Below are 11,555 nucleotides of genomic sequence, written 5' to 3'. Positions count from 1 at the left end.
CTGTGTTGTACTGTACGGCGCGACTCACCCGTTGCAGTGGCCCCTACAGCCTGTCTGTCTTTTTTTTATTTTTTGTCTAGTTAAATGTAGTGTTTGGTGTTTTTTAATACTAGTTTTAAATGTGTATATGTGGGGGGCGGGGGGGGGGGGGGGCAGGGGGAAACTAATTAAAATCTCTTCCCTGTCTGGGAGACCCGACCTTTTCCCTGTCGGGTCTCCGTTGTCGTTGGGGCCTAGCACCGTGGAGCGGCCTCCAGCCTGAACGACCCGGGGGCTCGGGAGACTGCGGAGCTACGGACTACTCACCATCGTGGGGCTGGCCGGCCTCGGAGCGTGGGGAGCGGTGGTGACTCGCTGCTGCTGCGACTCGACTCCTGGGGCTCGGAGGCTCCAGCAACGCAGCCGCAGGTCCGGTGGACTGGGACATCGGGAGCTCGCGGGTCCGGGGGGAGAGACCGCTTCCCGGAGCTCCTGCAACGCGACCTCTCCAGCCCGTGTCGCGGGGTTGGAACGACCCGGACCGGGACCGTACATCACCTGGCGCGGCTTCATGGCCGTGGGACTCACCATCGCCCGTGGGGGTTCCAACCTTGTACTTTCAGACCGGGAGCGGGCCCGTAAATCGCCCCGCGCGGCCTAAAATGGCCGTGGGACTTATCATCACCCGCCTGGGGCTTGGACATCGGGAGAGAAATTGAGAGCAGGGGAGAGAAAAGACTTTGCCTTCCATCACAGTGGGTTCACTGTGATGGATGTTTGTGTGAATTTAATTGTGTGTATGTCTGTAGGACATTGTCTTTGTTTGTATGGCTGTGTAAACGAAATTTCGTTTGAGTCTCACTGAGGCTCAAATGACAATAAATTTGTATTGTATTGTATATTGTATTGTATTGTTCTATGTTCCATAACTGAGATGAGATAAAACTTGTGATCAGTTTGACTTCAGAAGCGGCTGTGAAATTGCAGTGGTATTTTTTGGATTTGGGAAAGGGAGGAAAAGGGGAGACGAGGTAGCAAGTTAGCCCAGAACTTGCACATCAGAAGGGGAGACTGCTCCTGAAGGTAATACGAGGCGATAAACAGGATGCGAAAGGTATAAGAATAGCAGAGGAGAAGAAATGCACAAGAACTCTGACGAAGGAAACACATAAGGGTGGTGTGGTAAAGTGGTTTGTACAGTCTAACAACTAAGACCAGAGCCCACATAGAATCATGGAAGTTTAAAGCAGAGCGCAAGGGCATTTGACTCATTTTGTCCATGCAGCCAAACATAGACATGTCTAATCCCACTTTCAAGAACTTGATCCCTGCTTTGCTGGTTATCATTTATCCAGGTACTTCAAGTTCATTGAAGTGCAAAAGTGCAAAGATGTTTGAAAAAGGGGAGGACTTTTTTGAAGCCCGTTCCTTCTCGGATGCATTTCCAAATTAGTCTTATGGGAATTTATTTCCAGATCACCTGTGGTGTAGAAATCATCCATACGGCAGCACAGTGGCGCAGCGGTAGAGACCCGGGTTCAATCCTGACTATGGGTGCTGTCTGTATGGAGTTTGTACATTCTCCCTGTGACCGTTCAAGGTTTTCCCCAGATGCTCCACTTTCCTCCCACACTCCGTTTGTAGGTTAATTTGGCTTTGGTAAAAATTGTAAATTGTCCTTAGTGTGTAGGAAAGGGCTAGTAGTGTACGGGGATCGCTGGTCCGTGTGGACTCGGTGGGCCGGGCCTGTGTCCACGCTGTATCTCTAAACTATACTAAATTGAACAACTGATCATTCTGCTGGGGTGGAATCCAGGGTCACCAAACGTGTTCTGAGTGTTTTTAAGCAGGCTTTTATTTTCTAGATAGTGACTTGTTTCTCTACAAGTGCAAGTCACTGACTCGGGGAGTCATGACTCATTAATGGCCATTGGGTCTGACTTGCCAGAGCATTCTCCGTTTCAAGTTTAACTCATGCTGAATGTGAGAACAAGAGCTCCTGGTACGTTGTTGTCAGGCACCGCTGTCAGGATCATGATTTATTCGTATTGACCAAAGAAAGAAACCAAGACAAAGGATGTTAATACTTACATCGCTGCACTGCCTCCACATGTCCAATGCCTCAAGGCCATAGTGAACTGTTTTCAGATTACAGTGACTCTTCGCATATTTGACACATTCCCTGGGATAAGAAATAGGCTTACTTCACCATTGTCAACAAAAATTACAAATGGATCTGACATCATTCCAAAATTGGATAATTTGTATCTATAATGGACATTGCATGATTTAGAACAGGGGTCGGCAAACATAGGGGCCAGGACCCATGTTTGTGAGTGGATGGCGGGCCACATCTACTGCCATAGTTAATAAATTGAGGTAATAATAATACGTACTTACTAAATTAGTAATAATACATACTAATAATACACAGTTTTCATGTTTTTTAATTAGTTTTCTGCAGTCCCCAGGTTGCCTGCGAGCCCCAGGACTAGCTGTAATCCCCAGGTTGCCTGCATGCCCCAGGACTAGCTGCAGTCCCCAGGTTGCCTGCGAGCCCCAGGACTAGCTGTAATCCCCAGGTTGCCTGCATGCCCCAGGACTAGCTGCAATCCCCAGGTTGCCTGCGAGCCCCAGGACTAGCTGCAATCCCCAGGTTGCCTGCATGCCCCAGGACTAGCTGCAATCCCCAGGTTGCCTGCATGCCCCAGGACTGGCTGCAATCCCCAGGTTGCCTGCGAGCCCCAGGACTAGCTGCAATCCCCAGGTTGCCTGCGTGCCCCAGGACTGGCTGCAGTCCCCAGGTTGCCTGCGTGCCCAGGTTGCCTGCGAGCCCCAGGACTAGCTGCAGTCCCCAGGTTGCCTGCGTGCCCCAGGACTAGCTGCAATCCCCAGGTTGCCTGCGTGCCCCAGGACTAGCTGCAATCCCCAGGTTGCCTGCGTGCCCCAGGACTGGCTGCAGTCCCCAGGCTGCCTGTGTGCCCCAGGACTAGCTGCAATCCCCAGGTTGCCTGCGTGCCCCAGGACTAGCTGCAGTCCCCAGGTTGCCTGTGTGCCCCAGGACTAGCTGCATTCCCCAGGTTGCCTGCGTGCCCCAGGACTAGCTGCATTCCCCAGGTTGCCTGCGTGCCCCAGGACTAGCTGCAATCCCCAGGTTGCCTGCGTGCCCCAGGACTAGCTGCAATCCCCAGGTTGCCTGCGTGCCCCAGGACTGGCTGTAGCGCCCTGGTCGCGAAAACGAATTGAAAAAAAATACGCCCGCCAGCCGGATGGTTTCAGGTTACAAGCCGGATTCGGCCCGTGGGCCGTAGGTTGCCGACCCCTAATTTAGAAGGGTAACGAGGAGGATCGGAAACATGAAAAGCGTGGTCTTATGCAGCACTTCAGAAATCTCAAAAGGTTTTCCCAAATGGATAATCTTTGAAGTGAAGTCAGTGTGTTAATGTTGGAATTACAACAGCTTACACATTTCCAAAACTGGCTTTTTGATCTTAGATTTGAGTTGTTTCAAAGAATGAGGGTCAACTTCTTCAATCTGACTGGTGGGTATGTATATGGAGACGGAGTAGTTGAGGCAGGAACTATAACAGCATTTAGCAGTCACTTGAAAGGTATATGGATAGGAAAGAGATATGGACTAAATGTTGGCAAATGAGACTAGTTTAGAAAGAGCATCTTGGTTGGCAAAGGGCCTGTTTCAGTGCTGTGTGACTATTTCAATGTCATCTATACCAGCAATGATGGAACAATGAAATCCTTACTTGCTGCAGCTTTACAGGCCTGTGAATACTATAACACACACACAGATACGCATATAATAATCTATAATAGTATAACTTAATAACTCTAATTCCAGGTAACCATAGTAGTGCAAAACTAAAGCCTGTAGTACAATCAAAGTCACAAGCCATAGGAGATTGTATGCCTGGTGTTGTGCAGTGTTCAAGAGCCTGATAGTTGCTGGGAAAAAGCTGTTCTTGAACCTGGTGGTCATTGTTTTCAGCACCCTGGAGAACTCCCTGTAATGCATCCTAATAAAGGGCCTGTCCTACTTAAGGCGATTTTTTTTTTAGGCGACTGCTGGCAATTAGGTTGTCGCCGCACGGTTGCCAGGATGTCGCCTGTATGGTCATGAGTCGTCTCCTCAGTTGGCCAAAGAGTCGTAGTGGTTTTCTGGTCGCCGCTGGATTTTGAAATATTCAAAACCTTTCGGCGACAGTCGGCGACCGTGGGCTTGTCGTAGCTTGTCTTCTCCTGACGTAGATGCTGTCGTAGGTTGTCCTAGGTTGTCGCCAGGATGATTTAGGTTGTTGCCGGTGCTGGTGTAGGTTGTTGCCGGTGCTGGTGTAGGTTGTCGCCGGTGCTGGTGTAGGTTGTCGCTGGTGCTGGTGTAGGTTGTTGCCGGTGCTGGTGTAGGTTGTCGCTGGTGCTGACTTCGGTGAATTCCATTGTCGTAATCGCCGGCAGTCGCCTTAAAACATCACCTAAGTGGGACAGGCCCATTAGTCCAGTCGCCGTTTTTTCGGTGACCTGCTACGACTATGACAGTCGCCTATAAAATTGCCTAGTGGGACAGCCCCTTAAGGTGGATGCTATTGGAATGCTAGGCAATTCGACCCACTAACATTTAAAGGACACAGGAGCCTTAAACAAATAATTCACTGCACATGATATTGATGTTATATTTATGCAGATGATAACACTACTGCATTAACAATATCACCTATTAATATACCACAGTACTCTGCTCTTTCTCAAGAGTTTCCAAGCCTGAAAGCACAGAAATACATCATTTTGAATCACATCTGAAGGAAAGGTACCCCGTTCAATGAAAGAAAAACTGCTTTCTGCTCCCATTTGATTCTGAAATATTTCCTGTGTAGTTTCCGAGTTTAGTTCCATTCAGACAAAGAAATAAGATCTGCAGTTAGCTGCAGTATACAGTCCCTCAAACCTGTATTGCAATTCAGAAAGGTCACGGTGGATGTAATCTCATCCTCAGCTCCACCTTTCTGCCTGTTCCCCATAACCCTTGACTACCCTGTAGTCTATCTGACTCGGCCTTGAACATATTAAATGAAACCACCTCCGCAGCTCCAAATATTGATTTCCCAAGAAGGAATTGTTCAGGTCTGTCCTAAATGGGTGATCACATCTATTTTGTTAGTAGACAATAGGTGCAGGAGTAGGCCATTCGGCCCTTCAAGCCATTCAATGTGATCATGGCTGATCATCCCCAATCAGTACCCCGTTCCTGCCTTCTCCCCATATCCCCTGACTCCGCTATCATTAAGAGCCCTATCTAGCTCTCTCTTGAAAGACCTATCTAGCTCTCTCTTGAAAGTATCCAGAGAACCGGCCTCCACCGCCCTCTGAGGCAGAGAATTCCACAGACTCACAACTCTCTGCAAGAAAAAGTGTTTCCTCGTCTCCGTTCAAAATGGCTTACCCCTTGTTCTTAAACAGTGGCCCCTGGTTCTGGACTCCCCAAACATCAGGAACATGTTTCCTGCCTCTCGTGTGTCATGTAGAGGCATTCTAGTATGGCCATTACTTCATGATTATCCCCATAAGGGAAAACACCCTTTCTGAATCCCTGTCAAGCCTCCTCTGAAACTATTTGCTTCAATAAGATTACCTTTCAGTCTTATAATACTCCAATGATTGTAAGGAAATACTTACAAAATCAAGACACAATATTTCAATCTAGGTAGAAGATACAAGAACCTGCAGATGCTGGAATCTTGAGGTAAATACAAAGTGCTGGAATAACTCAGCAGATCAGGGAGCAGCTGTGGAAGGCACTTGCACGGGCCCACCTATGCCGGCCTTTTTGTTGGCTATGTCAAACAGTGCTTTTCCAAATGTACACTGGCATCATCCCCCAACTGTATCAATGATTACTGTGTCAGAGCTGCATCCATTGCAGAACTCGTTGATTTCATTAACATTATCACCACCTTACACCCTGCCCTCGTATTCCCCTGGGCTATCTCTGCCACTTCTCTCCTTTTTCTTGATCTCTCTGTCTACATCACAGGGGAGGAGGGGGAAGCGGAGAAATGGTTGGGATCCAGATTGACACAGAAGAAGGGGAGGGGGGGGAGGAGGGAGGAGGGAGGAGGGGTGATTGCAGGTTAGTCTTGAGAAGGCTCCTAATGTAAAACGTCACCTCCAGCACTTCTCCACTGAAGCTCAGTGGATGAAACCTCTGTTCTCGGTAAACTATTCTGGGAGAGAGATAAAGCTTGTGATATCAGCAATAGAAGCAGCAGTAGCCAATTTGGCCCCTTGTACCTTATCCATTATTCAGTGATCATGACTTACCTTTTACCTACACTAACTCCATATTCCTTGATTCATGAAACGTCTGAAAATCTATCAATCTCTTGAATACACTAGTCGTTTGAATCCCCTTTACTGGAGAATTCTGGAAATTCACATCCATCTTGTTTCAACATTTCTGAACAGCCATCCACATATTTTGAGACTGTCTTTCAGTTTAGTTTAGTTTAGAGATACAGTGCGGAAACAGGCCCTTCGGCCCACCGAGTCCGCACCGAGCAGCGATCCCCGCACATTAACACAATCCTACACACACTAGGGACAATTTACACTTATACCAAGCCAATTAACCTACAAACCTGTACCTCTTTGGAGTGCGGGAGGAAACCGAAGGACTCGGAGAAAACCCATGTGGTCATGGGGAGAACGACAAACTCCATAGGGACAGCACCCGTAGTTGGGATCGAACCCTGGTCTTCGGTGCTGAAAGGCAGCAACTCTACCGCTGCGCCGCCCTAACAACATCTTGTGGCAACGTTTCTTTCCTGAACAGCCACCCACTTATTTTGAAACTCTTCTACTTCTACATACCCCAGAATAGAGAAATATGAATAGCTATCTTAAGAAATTTGCACTTTACAATCAGATCACCTCGTTATTTTAAAATCTGGTGTGTTTAGGAGCGACTAGTTTAATCTCACCTCACGGCAAGCTTTCCGTCACTGGAATCAGCCTGGTGAACCTTTGCTGCACTCCTGTAACAAAGGCATCTTTCCTTCAGTATCACTGCACACACTGTAATAGCTGCCACTGACAACTACTTCCTCGGTATATTGCACACTGGTATGATTTATTCATGTGCATTTTCCTTACAACATTAGGCTTGGTAGAAAGCAATGTTTATTTTTCAAAGCAGCACTTGTTCAAGCCTGTATTTTCATACATGTTCACTTTTTACCAAACCGCACATGAAACAATGCAACTAAAACATAACAGTATGTTGTTTTTGGACTAAACAGGGTTTTGAAATAAAATATATTTAATTTAATTATTAACTGTGTCTATTGAAGGAAGATCTCATGGGCCTGTCCCACGTAGGCGATTTTTCAGGCTGGTGACTGTCAAGTTGCCGGCAGTCGCCTGAAAAACCGGCAACTGGAACGGCGAATGTCAGAGTGGAACACACACACACATCGCTTCCTTCACCAGCCCGTTATGCAGGCGGGGGACAGGGCAAGCGGGGGGAGCGCTGTCTGAGCGAAATTCACACGGTGCAAAGTCAATGTGATACAGACACACACCGCGCGCGATGAACAGGAAGGTTGGCGCTGTAATTTAGAAGCTAAAAAGCACAGTGTACGGTAAGTCCTTTAAAAGAGGGGGGAGAAGGAGTGGAGACAGAGGTATCTCTGGCTTTAAGAAGCCAGACATATACGGCTGTGAAGCTCGGCGGACATTAACATTACCGGTCGGACATCCTTGGTTCTGAAAACTACTGCTTATGGGGTTTTTTTTTCCCCAATGAGTCAATGAAATTCACCGGTCAGCACCGGCTACAACCTACGAGAACCTTCGACCTCTTGGCAACCCTCTAGGACCTCCTGGCGACCCACCTACGGCACGAGAATTCTCGCCACTCTCCATGGCGGCTTCATTCTAGTCAGCGCTAATTTTTCAACATGTTGAAAAATTCACGGCGACCATAATGAGACCGGGACTAGTTCCCAGAATGCGGGAACTCCTCACGATCATGAAGGTGACTCCCCGGCAACCACCCGTGAACATGTGGCGACTGCATAGTCTCCTGCAGTCGCCTAAAAAGTCGCCTAAGTGGGACAGGCCCATTAGTGGGACAGGCTGATTATCTGACTAAGCGAACTGAGAGGAAAGATGACAGCTGTTGTGTTTATTCATTTGCAGGATGTAGGTGCAGGGGATTGCCTGTCGACACAGACTCGGTGAGCGAAGGGCCTGTTTCCGTGCTGGGTAACAAATCTCCAAACTAAAGTAAACTAAGCTGAGACGTCCTGGGTAAACATTTAGCTTTTAACCAGCGTGAAGAGAAACGGATTACCAGCTGATATCTAATGGCAGCTTTGGGAGCTTGCTGAATACAGATTGATGTATTGCCTTCATTAAAATAAAAACTACACTTCAGTGACTGTAAAGCGTTTTGGGAACTGTGAATATAGGAATGCAAGTTATTTCACCTTCACGCAATTTTTTTAGGCTCTGTGTTTTCTTGTGATTGGATGAATGATTCAGTGGGGTATTCAGTCCGACTGTTTCTGGCTGCAAGGAGTTATGAGAAATTCTGCTCTGGATGCAGGCCTGTCAAGGCATTACACTCCCAAAGCCATTTCCACCAGCGCTAAAATTGTATGGGCATAAAACTTAAACAGACACAGTCAGTTTTTCTCTGTTATCATAGAGAGCCATGGGACAGAAGTTGGGTATGGGGCTAGGGTCTGTGATGGGCTGAAGGGTTTCCCATAAAGCAGCTGTGGAAATTGGCCTTGGTTTGGTAACTGAAGGGTCTTCACACTATTTTGTTTCTCCTCACACTAGAATGTAGGAAATGGAATCAAGACTAGGCATTCAGCCTTCAGAGTTGATTTCCTTACCGCACTCTTTCCCAAACAAACCCCTGATCCTTGGCTTATCTTAACATTGAACAAAAGTAAGTAGATCAATGGAGCCCGACATCAGAGTCAGAGTATAACTTTACTGAAGTCAGTTAACTTACAAACTTGTACGTCTTTCAAGTGTGGGAGGTAACCAGAGCACCCAGAGAAAACTTGCAGTACTTGGCCATAGGGAGAACGTGCAAACTCCTTACAGACAGCACCCATAGTCAAGATCAAACCCGGGTCTCTGGCGCTGGAGGGCAGGAACTCTACCGCTGCGCCGCTCCAGTTGTGTTCTTATGGTCAAAAAGTCGAGGATCCAGTGGCAGAAAGAGGTGGAGACTCCAAGGTGCAGGTGTTTGGAGATGAGTTTTAATGGAGTCATGGTGTTGAAGATGGAGCTATAGTCAATGAAGTCTGATGTAGGAGTCCTTGTTATCTACATGTTCCAGAAATGGCTGTAGTCAAGGGAGATCGGGTCTGCCATGGACCTGATGTGACAGTATGCACACTGCATTGGATCAAGGGTGGAATTAGTGTGCATCATCACCAGTTTCTGGTGATGGTGGTCGACAGAGCCACTGGGCAATGCCTTACTTTTCTTTGGCATCAGAGTAGTCGTGTTTTCTTAAAGTAGACGTCGTGAGAGGTTAAAGATATCTATAAATACTCCCGCCAGCTGGTCCACACAGGTCCTGAGGACACCACTGGGGACTCCATCCAGGCCAGTTGCTTTCTGCAGATGCACACTCAGGAAGGCTGACCTTGCATCTGCTACAGTGACTATGTAGGCTGCATCAGTTGGTGTATCAGTACATATGAACTGTAACTCTTCCTCTTTAGTTGCTAACGCTAAACAGGAAGATGACAAAGTGAATCTTCCAGAAGGCGGATACAACAGGGGACATTGTTTGGCACCTGTTCATGGTGTGTGACCAAAGTCTGCCTTCTACCCCCACTGTTTAGTTCTGATGGGCAGCAGGTTAAATATATACAGTATAGCCTTTAATGTAGTTGCGCTGTGTATCCAACAATGAGGTAACTAAACTTTCTATTCACACTGTTGCCTTTCTTGGAGAGGAGGGTTCCTCGCTGTTGACCATCTTCTTTTATTCTTCGACCATCGCAAGCTCTGATTGCTTCACTTGTTTATCAAGCTCTGGTCACCCAGTTCCCTTCATCACCAGTGGTAATCTTTACCCATTCCAGTGCACACTTGCAGCTTGAAACAGAATGGGATCCAGTACTGATTGTGATACAACGCAGAACCTAAGTAGGAGTCGATAGGTCAAGGAATAGTCGTGTAGGATGTCTCATGGCTGATTCCTGTGACCACTTATATAAGGTAGACAAAAGTGCTGGAGAAACTCAGCGGGTGCAGCAGCATCTATGGAGCGAAGGAAATAGGCAACGTTTCGGGCCGAAACCCTTCTTCAGACTTCAGAGAGCCACTTATGTAAGGATTGTCTATATGTGCTCCAGTTAATGTCAGTTCAGGGCTGACTCTGATGCTATGTTGGTTGAATAAGCCAACTGCCCAGCAATGCATTTGTTAAATGGTCTCTCAAGCACTCAAGTCAAGGACAGTGGAGTTAATCATATTGCATGGAACCAGGCCCTTCAGCCCAACTTGCCCACTATGACCAAAATGCCCTATCTACACCAGTCCCACCTGCCTGCATTTGGCCCATATCCCTCTAAACCTATTCTATCCATGTACTTGTCTAAATTTTTCTTAAACGTTGCTATAATCCCTGCCTCAACTACCTCCTACAGCAGCTCGTTCCATTCACCCACCACCCTTTGTATGAAAAAGTAACCCCTCAAGTTCCTCCTAATTCTTTTCCCCCCCTCACCTTAAAACTACAGTATGTCCTCTAGTTCTTGAATCCCCTACTCTGGGCAAGAGACTCTGTGCGTTTACGTGATCTATTCCTCTCATGATTTTGTACACTTCTATAACATCACCCCTCATCCTCCTGTGGTCCAAGGAATAAAGCCCTAGCTTGCTCAATCTCTCCCTATAGCTCAGGCCCTCGAATCCTGGGAACATCCTTGTAAATCTTCTCCACACCCTTTCCTGCTTGACAACATTTTTCCTAAAACATGATGGCCAAAACTGGTTTGGAATTAAAGTTGGATTAAAAAAGCTGAGGGAACTCAAAGACATTAGACATTTACTCCAAACCCTGCTGCACATGTCCTGCATTTCATTCACTTTCTTCCCTGAACTCTGAAACCTTTCAGTTTTAGGTGGATCTCAATCTTGGTACTACTTTCTTGCTTGGCCTCTACAAATTCCTTGAGCTCAATGTAGCCCAAGGTGTCTGCACTCATCAAATTCTGATCTCTTGAGAATTCCATGCCTTCAGCTGCTTCTTGCGTTTGAGGCAGCAGAAGTCCGCAGCAGGGTGATGCCATCCGGTTCGACATCCGTAGGTGCCCGCCCAAAAAAGGTTGGCGCCGAGTTGTGGCGCTGCTGCTGTCACTTTTTGTTGTCGTTTGCCTGACTGAGGTCAGTTGACAGGGCTCACCATGGGGAGGTGGACAACATGAGCCCCTGCCTTCAGCTGCCACGGTCCTGAGCTCCGGAATTCCCTCCCTAAAGTTCTCAACTGCTCTACCCTTCCTGTCCCTTAAGTCATCTTTGTCCAAGGACTGGGT

The sequence above is a fragment of the Amblyraja radiata genome, chromosome 38 (assembly GCF_010909765.2).
Source record: "Amblyraja radiata isolate CabotCenter1 chromosome 38, sAmbRad1.1.pri, whole genome shotgun sequence".
Lineage (NCBI taxonomy): Eukaryota > Metazoa > Chordata > Chondrichthyes > Rajiformes > Rajidae > Amblyraja > Amblyraja radiata.
This window is presented reverse-complemented; position numbering follows the sequence as displayed.